We start from the raw sequence: 15,164 nt of genomic DNA, 5'->3' as shown, positions 1-15,164 counted from the left end.
GGAAAAGGGGGTAGGGCTAGGAATTCAAGATCTGTTCATAACATGGTGCAGGTCGCCAGGTTGAAACTTCGCGAGGAACTTGAGCAGGGCAGGATAGTTGGTCCTTTTCCGAGTCAGCCTTATCGACAGATGCATGTTTCACCCTTGGCGGTGATTCCGAAAAAGGTCACGGGAAAATTTCGGTTAATCTTGAATTTGTCGCATCCCAAAGGGGGGTCGGTTAATGATTTTATCCCGCGGGAAGCGTGCGTGGTCAAATATGCTTCTTTTGATGAGGCTGTTCAGTTGGTTCAAAAGGCGGGGCGGGGTGCTTTGTTGGCAAAAGCGGATATCGAGTCCGCTTTTCGATTGCTCCCGATACACCCGTCGTGGTTTTCCTTTGTTTGGTTTTTACTTCGAGGGCGGCTACTTCATAGACCGCTGCCTTCCCATGGGTTGCGCAATTTCTTGCGCCTTGTTCGAAATGTTTAGTTCCTTTATTCACTGGGCGGCAAAGGGTTATACTGGGTGCGAGGATTCGCTCCATTACTTGGACGATTTTTTATTTGTCGGTCCGGGGGGGGGCGGATGTTTGCCACCGCCAGTTACAGGGCTTTCTGCACACAGCGGAGCGCTTTGGAGTTCCCATTGCGGCCGACAAAACCAAAGGTCCAGTGACTCGGTTGACATTCCTGGGCATTGAACTGGATTCCGTGGCCATGATTTGTCATTTGCCGGAGGACAAGGTGACTAAGTTACGGCAGTTGGTTAGTAGTGTGCGGGCAGCAAGTAAGGTGACATTAAGGCAGATGCAATCCCTAATCGGTTCCTTGACTTTTGCGTGCCGCGTGATACCTATGGGGCGGGCGTTCATACGGCGTTTGTCGGCCAGAACGGCCGGCATCCGGTCAGCGCATCACTTCCTCAGGGTGTCGCGCCCGGTTAAGGAAGAGTTAGCGGTGTGGGGGGAATTTCTACGCTCCTTCAATGGGATATGCTTGATGATGGAGCCTGAAGTGTCCAATGCTCAATTGGATTGTATTCGGATTGCGGCGGGAGCGTCGGGCTTCGGGTTATATTTTCGGGGAAAATGGTGCGCGGAGCCATGGCCTGCCTCCTGGGTGAACGAGGGTCTTGTGAAGAATATAACCTTCCTCGAACTCTTCCCCATCGTTGTGGCATTGACTATTTGGGGGCACGACCTGGCGAATAAACGGGTGGTATGGTGGTGCGACAACTTAGGCGTCGTGCAAGTGGTCAACAGGCAGGCGGCCAAGTGCTACAAAGTCTCTGCTCTTTTGCGAGTTATGGTTGTTATTATGTTTACAGCTGAATGTGAGCCTGCGGGCGCGTCATGTCCCAGGGTCTTCTAACCTCATAGCTGATGCTCTCTCTCGTTTTAAGTGGGACACCTTCCGGTCGTTGCTCCACAAGCGGACTGCCAAGGGGAGCGGGGTCCCCGCCCATCTGTGGAACTTGGTCAAGATGCGACATGGGACTTGATTCGGCGATCTATGGCCCTGGCTACTTGGAGAGCTTACGTGGCAGGGAATGCAGTTGTGACACGTTTTCTGTGGCTTCGGGATGGCAGGGGGGACGGGTGCGGGTGCCGGCTCTGGTACAGTTTATTTTGTGGGCAAAAGGGGCGGGTTTTTCGTTAGCATCTGTACGCAGTCACCTGGCGGGTTTTGCCTTCTTTCAGAAGTTGGAAGGGTGCACACACCCTTGCGCAGTTTTTTAGTTAAAAAAGTTTTGGAGGGATGGGTAGGGGTGGGGGGCACAACGGATGGATAGGCGTTTGCCGATACGGTACGGGGACTTGATCGACTTGGCCCACGGGCTTTGGCAGGGTTTGTAGATCGGAGTACGAGCGGGAGCTATTCCGCTTAGCCTTTTCCTGGGCATTTTTTGGCGCGCTGCGCATCGGAGAGTTAGTGGCTAGGTCCCGGGTGGCACAGGACTGCCGTGACGGGTTACAGGTGGGGGATGTGAGCGTGTTTGTTCAGCATGTGTCTTTGCGGCTTCCCAAATCGAAGACTGATCAAAGAGGTAAAGGAGCGGTGGATTTCTTTGATCCCGGCTGAGTATGAGTTAGTATGTCCGGTGCGCCTGGCTTGGCAGTACCTGGAGGTGCGCCCGCCAGTGGGGGGTTATTTCTTGGTGCATGCGGATGGCTCCCCCCTCACCCGCTATCAGTTCGGGGCAGTGTTGCGCGGGGTGGCGGAGGTACTCGGGTGGGAGGCGGCCCGTTTTTCATCGCATTCTTTTCGCATTGGTGCGGCTACCACGGCGGCTGAAATGGGCTGGTCCACCGCCCGGATTAAGGCTCTAGGGAGGTGGAAGTCGGAGGCGTTTCGAATTTATGTCCGGCACTAGTGGCCGCGTTGTCGTATCGGGGGATCCGCGTGGTTCATATCGGGGGATGCGTGAGTCTGTGCCTAACGAGCTTGTTTGTCTTGCAGATCGGGCTGGGGAGGAGTTGGCAAGGAATTGTGCCTGGATCGTGGGTCATTCCTTTATCCATCGTGCCTACCGTCGTGCCAAGAAGAGGCCTTACGGCGAGCATTTGAATCTGACTCCCGAGGACATGCAAGTGCGCTGGATCGGAAAAGGGGGGCTTGAAATGGGAAGAACGGGGTGATTTGTTGCAAGGCAATATTGAGCGATGGGGGGCCCCCTGAATGGCTTATCATTCATTTGGGAGGCAACGACGTAGGACGGGTGACCTGTCGCCAGCTCATACAAATGATGAGAAAGGATATGGCGTCCATCATGAATCGTTTGCCCCACACTAAATTGGGTTGGTCGGATGTCATTATTCGTCTGAAACACCAGCACGAGCCCTTATGGAGGAATGGTGTCAAGAAATTGAACCGCCAAATTGGCAAATGGCTGGTAAGGGAGGGTGGGTTTTGGATTCGGCATCAGTGGTCCTGGGACCTGCTGGGGGGTTATTTTTTGGGGGATGGGGTCCACCTTTCCGATGTCGGCATAGATCTGTTTAATAATGCCTTGGAAGATGGGCTTAGGCAACAGATTAGCGCTAGGGGGCCGCAGTGGGGGCACAAAGCCTAATTGACATTAGGTCTTTGTTTGGTGGTGGAAAACCCGAGCCATATGCTGTTTTGTATATTGTGTAATTGTAATTTACTGTTCGGAGGGGGGGGAGGAATGCCCGTGCAGCGTGGGGCTGCTATACGGGAAGGCCTAATGAGCAAGGGGGGGGCCGATGCTCAGGCCGCAAGCTTGCCCTCGCTGGTGACGCGGCGGGGGTGAGTAGGGGAAAAGGGGGGCAACAACGCTTGCTTATCACCGGGCCGCGGTGTAAGCGAATGGGGGACAAGGACGAGGAAGGGGAAGGTGGGGGTATTTGGATTGTTGTTAAGATTTTGGCTCGGGTTAAGTTTAAGTTTAATAAACTGCGGCCTTTGTTTTCTCCATACAGTTGTATCTTGGTTCTATTGGGGAACAGGGGGAGGGGAAAAAAGGGGGAGAGCCGGACGCAGGTCTCGAGTTCTGGGTTAAAGAAGGCGACACTGGCTAGTCCAGTGTTGCCGCAGGTAACCCGGCTGCGAGCGCGGGAGGCGGCGAGCGGGGGGCGGGAGTAAGCGAGGGATAACAAGAGAGAGGGTACCAATGGGGAAGCGGCATTTCAAATGCTGTTTCGCCATTGGTTAAGGGCTAGGGTAAGAAAGGGGGTCGAGCAGGGAGCGAGGCAGTTGGGAGCCAGGCAGCGGATCAAGCAGGGGTTCATGCTTCCCACCCGCCCTCCCTGTGCTGCATTGTTGTTTGGTTGTGTATTGTACTTGTCGCAGTGGTGGCGGAAAACCCGAGCCATATGCTGTTTTGTATATTGTGTAATTGTAATTTACTGTTCGGAGGGGGGGGAGGAATGCCCGTGCAGCGTGGGGCTGCTATACGGGAAGGCCTAATGAGCAAGGGGGGGGGGCCGATGCTCAGGCCGCAAGCTTGCCCTCGCTGGTGACGCGGCGGGGTGAGTAGTGGAAAAGGGGGGCAACAACGCTTGCTTATCACCGGGCCGCGGTGTAAGCGAATGGGGGACAAGGACGAGGAAGGGGAAGGTGGGGGTATTTGGATTGTTGTTAAGATTTTGGCTCGGGTTAAGTTTAAGTTTAATAAACTGCGGCCTTTGTTTTCTCCATACAGTTGTATCTTGGTTTTATTGGGGAACAGGGGGAGGGGAAAAAAGGGGGAGAGCCGGACGCAGGTCTCGAGTTCTGGGTTACCCTGTAGATGCGTTCTGAAGTATCAAAAGGAAACATACATATTTCTAGAACCGGGACAATTAAGGGGCTTCTTGGATGGGAAATCTGAAAGTGTGTAAAATCTGGGAATGTTTTGTTATTACAGGGAAGCTGTTATATTACTTGATTGAAATACTTAATTTAGCTTCAATTTCCTTAATCTTGGTTCCCAACATGTTTCCTTAATACGAGAGATGTAAGTTGTTTTTACCTCTATGTTTGCCTTTAATTATAATTTCTTATATACTCTTGAATTCCTAATCAATGGATATTGTATTATATTCTGAAAATGCAAAATTTAAAATTTAAAAAAAAAAAAAAAGGTATGGTAAAAACATACCATAAATAATATGAGTAAAAAACGAAATAGAAGGAGACATAAACAAGAAGCTGGGCAGGGGAGGCTCTAAGAGATGGTAAATGAGAGGCAGAGACATGAAATTCCTATTGGAGGATGGAAAGAAAGCTGAAAGCCACCAAGAACAGGTATGTCTTTAGATTATTTTGAAAGTCTTTGTGCGATGTTATCTACCTTAAATGATCTGGGATTACATTCCAGAGCGAGGGGCTGGTGACTGAGAAGGCACGCCTTCTGATGACATCTAGTTTGGCCAGATGAATAGACGGTATTTCTACGAGGTTTTTATGTAAGGAACGTAACTGTCTGCAGGGTTGGTAGATTTGAAGAAGTGAGCAGAGCCATGCAGAGGAATCATTATGAATTAGATTCTGTATAATAGACAGAACTTTGTATTGCATTCTATAGTGAACCGGGAGCCAGTATGGATTGGAGTTATGTGATCTTTCCATGAGATACCTGCCAGAATACATGCAGCCGTATTTTGAATTAGTTGTAAAGGGCAGAGTGCATTATCATGGAGACCAAGATAAAGGGTGTTACAGTAGTCTATAACTGAGAATCAGGGATTGTTGAACAGTGCAAAAGTCATTAGCGAATAGTAATGGGTGGAGACGTTTCAATATGTGAAGCTTGAAAAAGGAGTTTCTAACAGTGGTTGAGATATGGTGGGACACAGTTAAACTTGAATCAAGGATTACTCTGAGGTTTCGAGCTTTAGAAACAATGGGGATAGATATATCATCTAGAAGGTGTGAAGGGGGACTGCAAGTGGAGTGAGGAATGGTTGAAAGGTGAAGGATTTCTGTATTGGAAGTGTTTTAATTTGAAATGGTTATGAGATTAACCATGAGTTAATAGTTTTAATATGGAGACATACAGTAGAAAGTGTAGATAAAGAGCAAGGTACAAAGAACTGGATATCGTCTGCGTAAATCTTAAATTGAATGTTAAGGCTTTTGAGAAGATGGCATAACACTATTAAGTAAATGTTAAATAGAACAGCAGAGAGTGATGATCCTTGAGACACGCCAGAAGAGTGTTTGGTATACTGGACGTATACCGGTTGCATAAATAAGGACCAATATTGATTTGATGTGGACAATTTGTTAGATATGAACTAAACCAGTTTAAAACAGTATCTGTTAAGCCAATAGACTGTAACTGGTGAAGAATTTTGTGATCTAGTGTGTCAAAGGCAGCTGAGATACCTAGAAGCACTAAGATATGATCAGTGTTGGTATCAAAGCCTCTTAGTAAGGTGTCAAAAGAGGAGAGTAATAATTCCTCACTAATATGGCCTTTACAAAATCCATGCTGGTTTGGGTGAAGAAGAGTGTTGTCAGTTAGATATTTGGAGAATTGATGTTGAAATCTTCTGCCCAGTGTGCGGCACTGGCTAAGAAAAAAATAGAATAACAGGAATTATTAGAAAAGGAATGGAGAATAAAACAGAGAATACCATAATGCCTCTGTTTTGCTCCATGATTTGACCATACTTTGAGTACTGTGTGCATTTCTGGTTACCGCATCTCAAAAAAGATATAGTAGAACTAGCAAAGGTACAGAGAAAGGTGACAAAATGTTAAAGGGGATGGAATGATTTCCCTACGGGCAAGGCTAAAGAGCTTAGGGCTTTTCAGCTTGGAGAAGAGATGACTGAGGGAGGATAAGATAGAAGTCTATAAAATAATGAGTGGACTGGAAAGGGTAAATACGAATTGGATGTTTACATTTTCAAAAAGTACAAAGACTAGGGAATATGCAACAAAGTTTCTAGATGATACATTTAAGACAAATAGAAGAAAGTACTTTTACACTCAATGCATTATTAAACTCTGAAATTCGTTGCCGGAGGATGTGGTAAAAGCTGTTACTGTAGCTGTGTTAAAAAAGGTTTGGACAAGTTCCTGGAAGAAAAGTCCATAAACCATTGATGGACTTGGGGAAATCTGCTGCGTGTCGATGGAATAAAGTAGCATGAGATCTATTGAACTTAAGAATACTGCCAGATACTTGCGACCTGGATTGACCACTATTGGAAACAGGATATTGGGCTTGATGGATCTTTGGTCTGACCCAGCATGGCAAAATTTATATTCTTATGTTCTGTACTTGGAACTAATTCCAGGTTTTAAATGATAGGGTTCCTATGTAATAGGACCATTTTGAAATAGAGCAGTCACATTTTTTCAGGGCTGACCAATTGAATCTAGAGTCACAACGATGGGCCTCCTCAACATGAGGTTCATCTTGGCTGGTTGAATTTCCCTAAGATAGACAAATCCTGGATGCTTATTCCATCTTCAGCATGTCTGGATCACTCCTCGGTTCAACAAGTCTATTCCTGTAGCAATTCCTGGATACAGTGCTGTTCTGCACAACTCAGGACCGAAGCCTCCATGGTTGGCATCTTCACCTTTTATGCTTAGTGAAAAAGCAAAGGATAAGGCCCAGGGCTCCCAGACTGCATCACTTCCACTCGTCTCTGTCAGTATCACCACCACTGACCTGGGTTTTAGGTTTGAATTCAATGTGTTGGGACTAAAGAATGTATCCAACTCCAGGAAAGCTGCCATCGTCTGGATACAACCAATGGAGACACCTGGTTCCTGTCTAAAGGTCCAAACCATGAAGGAATCCATGTAAAGTAATGCACTGGGGGCTGGCACTAGAGGTTGATGTTGTGCTGTGATGGGAGAGAGCACCAGTGGGCGCTCCCCAGTGAGGGACGAGAGTTGTGTGCCCTTGCAGAGAGATGGTCCTTGTCTGGGAACTGGAGAACCGAGGACCTCCACCAGGGACCTGCATGCATCCGTGAGGCCACCAATGCAATGGTGATCTCTGAGTGGTCCTCCGACCTCTCCAAGCCATTTCAGATCTGCCGCGGGTAGCGGCAAGAAGCAGCAGGCCGAACAGAGGTCAAGGGTGGACGGAGACATCTGACACAGGATGAAGACTCAGGCATTGAGGAAGATGAAGACCCAGGCATTGAGGAAGATGAAGACTCAGGCAAGGCAAGGCATGGTAAGGCAAGGCAAGGCATAGCACGACAAGGCATGGCATGGCATGGCAAGGCAAGGCAAGGTTAAAATCAAGTAGTTAAAAGTCCAGAACCTCCAGGCAAGCAATGTGTTACGATTCCTCCTGTAGCTATGCCACAGGAGGCCTCTCACCTTTTCTCTGGAGGCCGCACCGAAGCTGGGGCCTTGCCTGGACAGTCTATCCCGGTTTTGCTCCATGGCCTGGGAGGCCTTCATTGCCATCTGGGCCTGCCTGAGGCCTGCTCTGCTTCCTCCTGGACTCTCTGGTTTGGGCCTCGCCTCTTCTTCCTAAGGGGCCGGCCCGCAGCTCTTCTCTCTAGTTATAGGGCCAGCCAGGTGTGGCCCATCTAAACTCCTCCCAGGGAGTTGCCTGCTTCCTGCACTATAAAAGGACTTCTTATTCAGTTCTGCTTGCCTTGCATTGGAGTTACTTGCTTCTGGATGTCTTGCCTTCCAGCGCTCTGTCTGGCCTTTGTTCTTTGTTGGAGCTCCATGTCTCGTCTTGATGTCCGTCGCCTGTTCCTGATGTCTGTGATCCAGTCCTGATGTTCTTCACCTGTTCCTGATGACCTGTACCCCAGATTCCTCGTTGCCTCCTTTCCTGGCATGCCATGTTGTGGTCCGCGACCAGCTCATGGGTAGTGGCTGTGTGGGCGCTCATGGTACAAGGCCATCTTCACCTGCGCAAGTACAAGCCTCCGGAAGACTTCTGCTTCAGTCCTGAGTTGTCTTTGAATCCTTGCTTGCTTCTGTCCCGGTCTTCAGAGTTCCTTGCATTGCGTCCGTCCATGCCAAAGACTCTGACTAAACCTGTGTGGTCCGCGACCAGCCTAGGATGGGCTGTGTATGGCGCGCCTTGGTACAGGTTTCTACAGTATCTTCGCCATGTTTTAGTTCAACTACTTTATATCTCGTCTAGAGTCTGCCTCGCATCTTAGCATGGTCCGTGACCAGCCCATGGATAGTGGCTGTGTAGGGCGCGCTGCATCGCAGTCTCAACCCAGTACTTGATCCTGCTTCTGAATACCTTTGCCTGCAGTACCTTGCTTCTGAACTTTCGTCTAAAGTCCTTGCATGAGTCTTGTTTGTGCACCCAAGTGAGTCTTCATCCGTACCTCCAAGTTTCTCGTCTACATCTAGAGTCTCTATGTTTCAGAGCCTTCGTCTGCCCTCGTCCATAGTCTGGCCTGCTGCTTCTTGTCATTCCTTGTGGCAGGCACAGAAAACATCAGGGCTGGAACGGAACATCAGGATACCGAAGACATCAGGGCTAGAAATGGAACATCGAGACGAAGACAAGAGACCAGGAACAATGACGACGAGGGATAACAAGATGAATAACAGGAATGCCAGCAGGAGCGGAGAGCAGGAGTCCTGGAGAGAACAAGCTCCTCGCGAAGGCAAGACATGACTGATTTGAGGAGCCTTTTGTAGGCAGAAGAGGCAGATCTAGGAAGTGACATCATCAGGGTGGACCATGGGGTCACTCCCTCGCTGGCCCTTTAAATCAAGGAGGGAGGCATGGCCCCGCACCTAAGGAAGAGGAAGGAGAAGCAGCAGGATCCTGGACAGCGGCCCTGCTATGAGACTGAAGAGAGGAGGATCCAAAGCAGGCCTCGACCAGGCCCAACATGGGAGGCGGTGTCCAAGCCGCGAAGAAGAAGTCTGAGGAGTGGCTCCAAGCTGCAGGGGAGCCTGAGGACTGAGGCCTCTGGACTTCAGTGAAGGGGACTTCAGCGGCTCCATGCCACAGGAAGAACTGGCGGCATCCTGCTGCTGATGAGCAGGCCTCTGGGCCTGCGGGAAGATGGCAGCCTCCGGACCACGGAGGAGAGACCGGTGTGGCTCCGTGCCGCAAGAAGAGGACGAAGTCCGCGGCTCCCTGCCACGGTGGAAAGGACGTCGGGAGCGGCCTCCTGCTGCGTGAGAAATCCTGGCACAGCTCCTGCCATGCTGGCAAGATAGTGGCCTCCGGCCATGGAGGCAAACCCCGCGGCTCCTGCCACGCCGGCATGATGACAGCCCGGGCCGCAGGAACCTAGGCATCCGCGGCTCCTGCCGCAATAGGTAAGAGGCCTCCCATGACTCCAGCCACGGGAGGAATCGCACCAGTTGAGGGAGATAATTCCAAATGTTCCTGTTTCTTTTCTACTTCAGTGAGTTATCAAAGAAATAGAAAATCTGAGAAGGAGTAATATGCTGCTAAGTGGAGCTTACAACAAACAGTCCATTCACATCGATACTATCTTGGGCTACAATAAATAATTATTTAAAAATCACTGTTCATTGCTGTAGCAGAAGTAATACAAGAGGATGAATAATGTCAATTTGGGTGATAATGAGGTATAATAAAGAATTTGAGGCCTACCCAGGTTCAATCTGCAGAACACATTAACTGTTTCCAGTGCTTGAGCCAAATTATCCCTTTACAGACATGCAAAGTTGTTTTGACTTCTGTACCCTTGTATAGAAACCCCTAAAAGATGAGACATGTCTGATGTGATGGTATATATTGGGTAGACACCCAAAGGAGGAGCCTTGGCTGGAGAGTCAGACTATTATAGCCACCCAGTTTCCCCAGTAGGTATATGTTTTGTTCAAAATTGCCTTTTTCATACTTGCTTCTTCCTCAGGCTTAGCTGCAGCCATGTCCAAGTATCTGAACTGTCCCATAAGCTTGTTCTTCATTGAGGTCAAGTGCAGTGCTGCTGGAGAACCTTTACCAACTCCTGTGTTATGTGCATGATATTTCATCTGCTTATTCTTCAGTGTCAGAACCACTTCTTAGTTCTTACAGGTATCTACTGTCCTCTTAGATGCTCCCAAACTGATATATCTGGCAATATCCAACTCACTCCTGTCATTGAAAACCATGAATTTTTGCCTGCCTCCTTTCCAAGCAACATTTTGTAGGACTCCAGGACCTCCTCCATTAGCAGCTCATTATCCTCACGGCTGAAGTAGTTATTATGGAAATCTGAACCTTCCTTGAGCTGCTCCACTGGTGCTTTTTCCATCTGAGGCTGTTCCTGGCTGTCTAATCATACGCTGTCCTCAGCTATCTTCACCACTCCTCTCTCCTCTTTCTCCCTAACTGATCCATTTCTAAATCACTCTCCTCTCTTACTCCTTGGACACTGCATTCTTGGCATAAAATTACTGTGCATACAAAAAGCCCTTAAACAAGTAACACTTCAGCAAATTCTGACAATTAAAAGCTCACACTTACCCCTGTACAAATTGAGATACAGAGGAAAAAAAGTAAAAGAAATTGAGAAAACAATTTTAAAAAAGACTGAAAGCACTCAAAACTTGTTTTTCCACAGATTCAGATTCAAGAAACTATGAGGTCATTACTCAAAAGCTATTTAGACAGAAAACTGAAAAGTTGTCTGTCTAAATGGCTAAACCAGCACATTTAAAGGATTAGTCTGCTAAATTCTAGCCAGATAACGAGTTACCTGGTTACAATTTAGCCACATAAATTCAGGGCATTCTGGGAAGGAGCAGAATTAGCTGCAAAGGTTAACCGACTAATTCCAATATTCAAAGTTAGTCAGTTAACTGATGTGACTAACTCTGGTGATGCCGCTGACCTGTCCTATAGTTAGCTGGATAAACTAGCCAAACTGCTCAGTGGCTGAATATTGCGCCCTATATTTTCATGACAATTTGTATATGTTGCCAAGTAATATATGTAAAAGAGTCAATTTTCAAAAAGCTTCTGTGTTGCAAAGATAACCTGTTATTTTTTAATCGGTTATCTTTAGGAAAATTTTCAGATGAACCCCTGGCAAGGGAAAAGCTGAAAATATTCATAAATCTAGCTAGTCAAAAGTTGACCAGTTAAATTTGAACCTGCAGTTCAGTAGCGTAGTTTTATCCACTTACCTAATCTTTTCTGGGTAGTGCTGAAAATTAGGATTAACCAGCTAAATTGCAAACCCGCCCCAGAAATGCACCTGAAGCTACCTTTTTTTTTTTTTTTAACCCAGTGGGTATCTCCTTTGTCTTTCAGCTCAGTTGGAACCAGTGCTTTGGATTCTGGCACCTTGAGCCATAAAACATTACCTCCTGAGGATTTTTACCCTAATAATAGACTCAACCTATCATTGTTCCTAGTCTTGTCATTGCAACAATGATACTGAAGCTAGGAATTAGGCACCAGTGCTCTTTTAGATTTAGAGGCCATGATACAGGGTTCCAGAAGGAGTGCTGGTGCCTGACTCCTAGCCTCAGGTGGCATTGTTGCAATGACAAGACTAGGAACTGTGATAGGTGTCACCCTTAACAATGACTATGACACCCTCCATTCAGGGACTGGTGAATGCTGCCTCCATAGCATTCTCAGCCCACCTACGCAGGATGCAGAAGGAGATCAAACCAGGGATTGATATTTTTATGCATATGCCCATTTTAACTCATGTTAACATTAATGCAGCCACATGCACACATGCTTAAGGCAGTATAGGACAGTGACCTCTAAGTCTGTTATATAGTTTTAATAGTATGAACTTTACAGTAGTTGAGACATGACTATTGGTGTTACGACATTTTTCTACTAAACATGGCAAGGCTGCAGGTGTTAATGATATAATAGATGTTAAATTAGGGAGGGTATTTTCAATAATGTGCATAATTCAGCACTAACACTCATAAGTAGGTGCACCTAAAGTTATAGCTGTATTTTATAAAATGTGCAATGGGATTTGCACAGGTTATAAAATAGTGTGAAAGATCATGCATATGTTTTATGTATATGCATTTTTTTAATGCAAGGATCTGCGTAATTTAGACACCTATTTTAAAGAAGTACATGGATATATTTTACATGTTAATAATTGTAACGTGTGTGTGTAATAACCCTTGATTCAAGCAAGGAGGCAGTTATTTTATAAATCTGGCTGATGTATGTGCATATCCTAGTTATGAAAATACTTCTATGCCTTCTTCCAAGCACTAGTTTGCTGAGATCTCTGCTGATTGACCCACACCATCACCAGTTCACCCACATCCTCCACCAGTTCACCCACACTCTCCATCCTGACCCCCCACCAAAATCTGCAGACAAAAGAGGTTATATTTAATATTCATGACTTAATTATTATTTGTAAAGCACTGCACATTTGATGATGTATGAATGTACTTCATTTATATAATATATAAATGAGCATGTACTTCCAAATCCTGCCTCAGAATACCCTCAAACTACCATCTTTGTACATACCTACTTTACTGTGTGGCAGCTACAGTACAAGTGTATTTCCGCCCTTATGAAAATTTGTTACTTTGCATAAAGGTTGCTTATGCATGCATATGCTGATTTTATGCATATAACCTACCCTTCTTTGAAAATTACCCTCATAAAGAAGGAAGGAAACATCAATGATAAAAGGCTTGTGTTCAGAAAAACTAAGCTAAAATTAGCATTCCCTTTAAAAAATGCGGAAGTACATAAGAAATTTCAACTGGGAGTACCCGACATATCCCAGTTTGTTTCATGTTGCTTTCCCAAGAATTTAGAAGTGGAGAAACTAAAGTCTGACTAATAATTATTTATGGCCTTGCCCTCCAGCAACTTGTCCAAACCTTTTCTAAATTCATTTATATTTCTAGACTTCTGGAATTCATCTTCTGGCAATGAATTCCAGAAGTCGTAGTCATTGTTAAGGGTGACACCTATCACAGTTCCTAGTCTTGTCATTGCAACAATGCCACCTGAGGCTAGGAGTCAGGCACCAGCACTCCTTCTGGAACCCTGTATCATGGCCTCTAAATCTAAAAGAGCACTGGTAAAGGTAAAGGTAGATAGCGTAGCTGTGTTTAAAAAAGGTTTGGACATGTTCCTGGTCGAAAAGTCCATAAATCGTTATTAACCAGGTAGACTAGAGGAAAGCCACTGCATATTCCTGGGTGTAAGCAGCATAGAAACGATGTACTATTTGGAAACTTGCCAAGTACTTGTAGCCTGGATTGGTTGCTGTAAGAAGCATGATACTGGGCCTTGTGGACCCTTGATCTGATCTAGAATGGTGGTTTTTATGTTCTTATCTGAAAATTTGATCACCTCACTCATTGATCCTTTTTTTTAGATCATTTATGAATATGTTAAACAATACCAGTCCCAGTACAGAACTCTTGGGCAAGCCATTATTCATATTTCTCCATTTTGACTTACTCTTTGTTTCTTATCTTTTAACCAGTTACCAGTGTCCAATAGGACATTGCCACCTATCCCGTGCTTTGTAATTTCCTGAGGAGTCATTCATGTGGAGCTTTACCAAATGCCTTCTGAAAATCCAAATCAACCAGCTCACCCTTATCCACCTGTTTATTTACACCTTAATAATTCTAATAGATTGGTAAAGCATGATTTCCCATTGTAAAAGCCCTATTGGCTTTTTCCCATTTAAGCCATACCTATTCATATACCTAATAATTCTGTTCTCAACTGTAACTATAAAAAAGTGAGTCATTTTTATCTTTTAAAAGATTACCTCCCCCCAAAAATAAGAAAACTAGAGCAAGCCCAGGGTAATGGGTTTTCTAGTACCTGGCATCTCAGAAAGGCCAGATGTGTGGCACTATAATATGGGCAGGTAAGCAAAACAAGTTTTAGGGGGAAAGAGTAGTCCTGAGCTGCAATTATGTATTATTTTCACTTCCAAAATATGAAAATGTTCCAGATATAGATACATAAAAATGATCTGACTTCCAAAAAAGAAAATTGAAATGAGTCCTCTGGCATTGGCTTCACTCAAAAACCTTATAAACATGTTACTGACCCCAGATCCTTCTGGGCATATCATTTTCCCTACAATTGTTTTGACCAGAATGTTATGTCTGTAACCCCATGGGACATGATACTTCCCAAAAAAATCTTTTAGGAAGACATAATCCTATCTCTTCTAGAGAAATTGATAGTACAAGTTTGTAAATGCAATGAGGCAAAACCAGAAATGGATTAGCAAGTCAGGGTTCACCTGTCAGGTGTAGCCCTGTTCAGAGTTTTTCCCCCTCTTTCAATTGTCTATCTTGCCTCTCTTTGCCTCCCTCTTTTCCTCCTCTCTCTACTATCCCACGTTCCTGTTTCTTGCCGGTCTTCCAGATTTAAGTTTTCCCCTTCCTCTTACCTCAGTAGAAGTCGATTCCTCTTCAGCTTCTGCTCCCTCTAGAACGTTACCAGTTGTTTGTTCATTTATATCGTTTATTATAAAATCTGGATTTAAAAGGATGTATCTTCTATATCTATTTCTAAAACAAGCCCTCTCCATTCCCCTCATCTACTACAGTTTCCTTCCTGGAAATTCCATCTACTGGATCTCCTAGACAACGGACACTATTTCTCCTTCATCAGTTCCAGAGACAGAATGCAGCCTTTATGACACCATCATTTCTAAACTCTGTGTTTTCAGCTGATTATTTTGTTTGCATACAAGATGAATAATAAATTGAAACTTCATAAAACCATGAGAGTGCTTTCTAAAAATATAATTTAAAACAAATTTCAGTCACCGG

At 45.7% G+C, this 15,164-nt stretch overlaps 1 long non-coding RNA gene across 1 annotated transcript in view; it reads right to left on the bottom strand.

Moving 5' to 3' along the window:
- LOC115089498 overlaps nucleotides 1-14,940 on the bottom strand; it is a 152,239-nt gene extending 137,299 nt beyond the window's left edge. The window contains exon 1 of the long non-coding RNA XR_003856119.1: nucleotides 14,780-14,940. This is a non-coding gene — a long non-coding RNA (uncharacterized LOC115089498). The remainder of the gene's footprint in view (nucleotides 1-14,779) is intronic.
- Nucleotides 14,941-15,164: the final 224 nt, after the last annotated feature.

The sequence above is a fragment of the Rhinatrema bivittatum genome, chromosome 4 (genome assembly GCF_901001135.1).
Source record: "Rhinatrema bivittatum chromosome 4, aRhiBiv1.1, whole genome shotgun sequence".
Classification (NCBI taxonomy): Eukaryota; Metazoa; Chordata; class Amphibia; order Gymnophiona; family Rhinatrematidae; genus Rhinatrema; species Rhinatrema bivittatum.
This window is presented reverse-complemented; position numbering and strand designations above follow the sequence as displayed.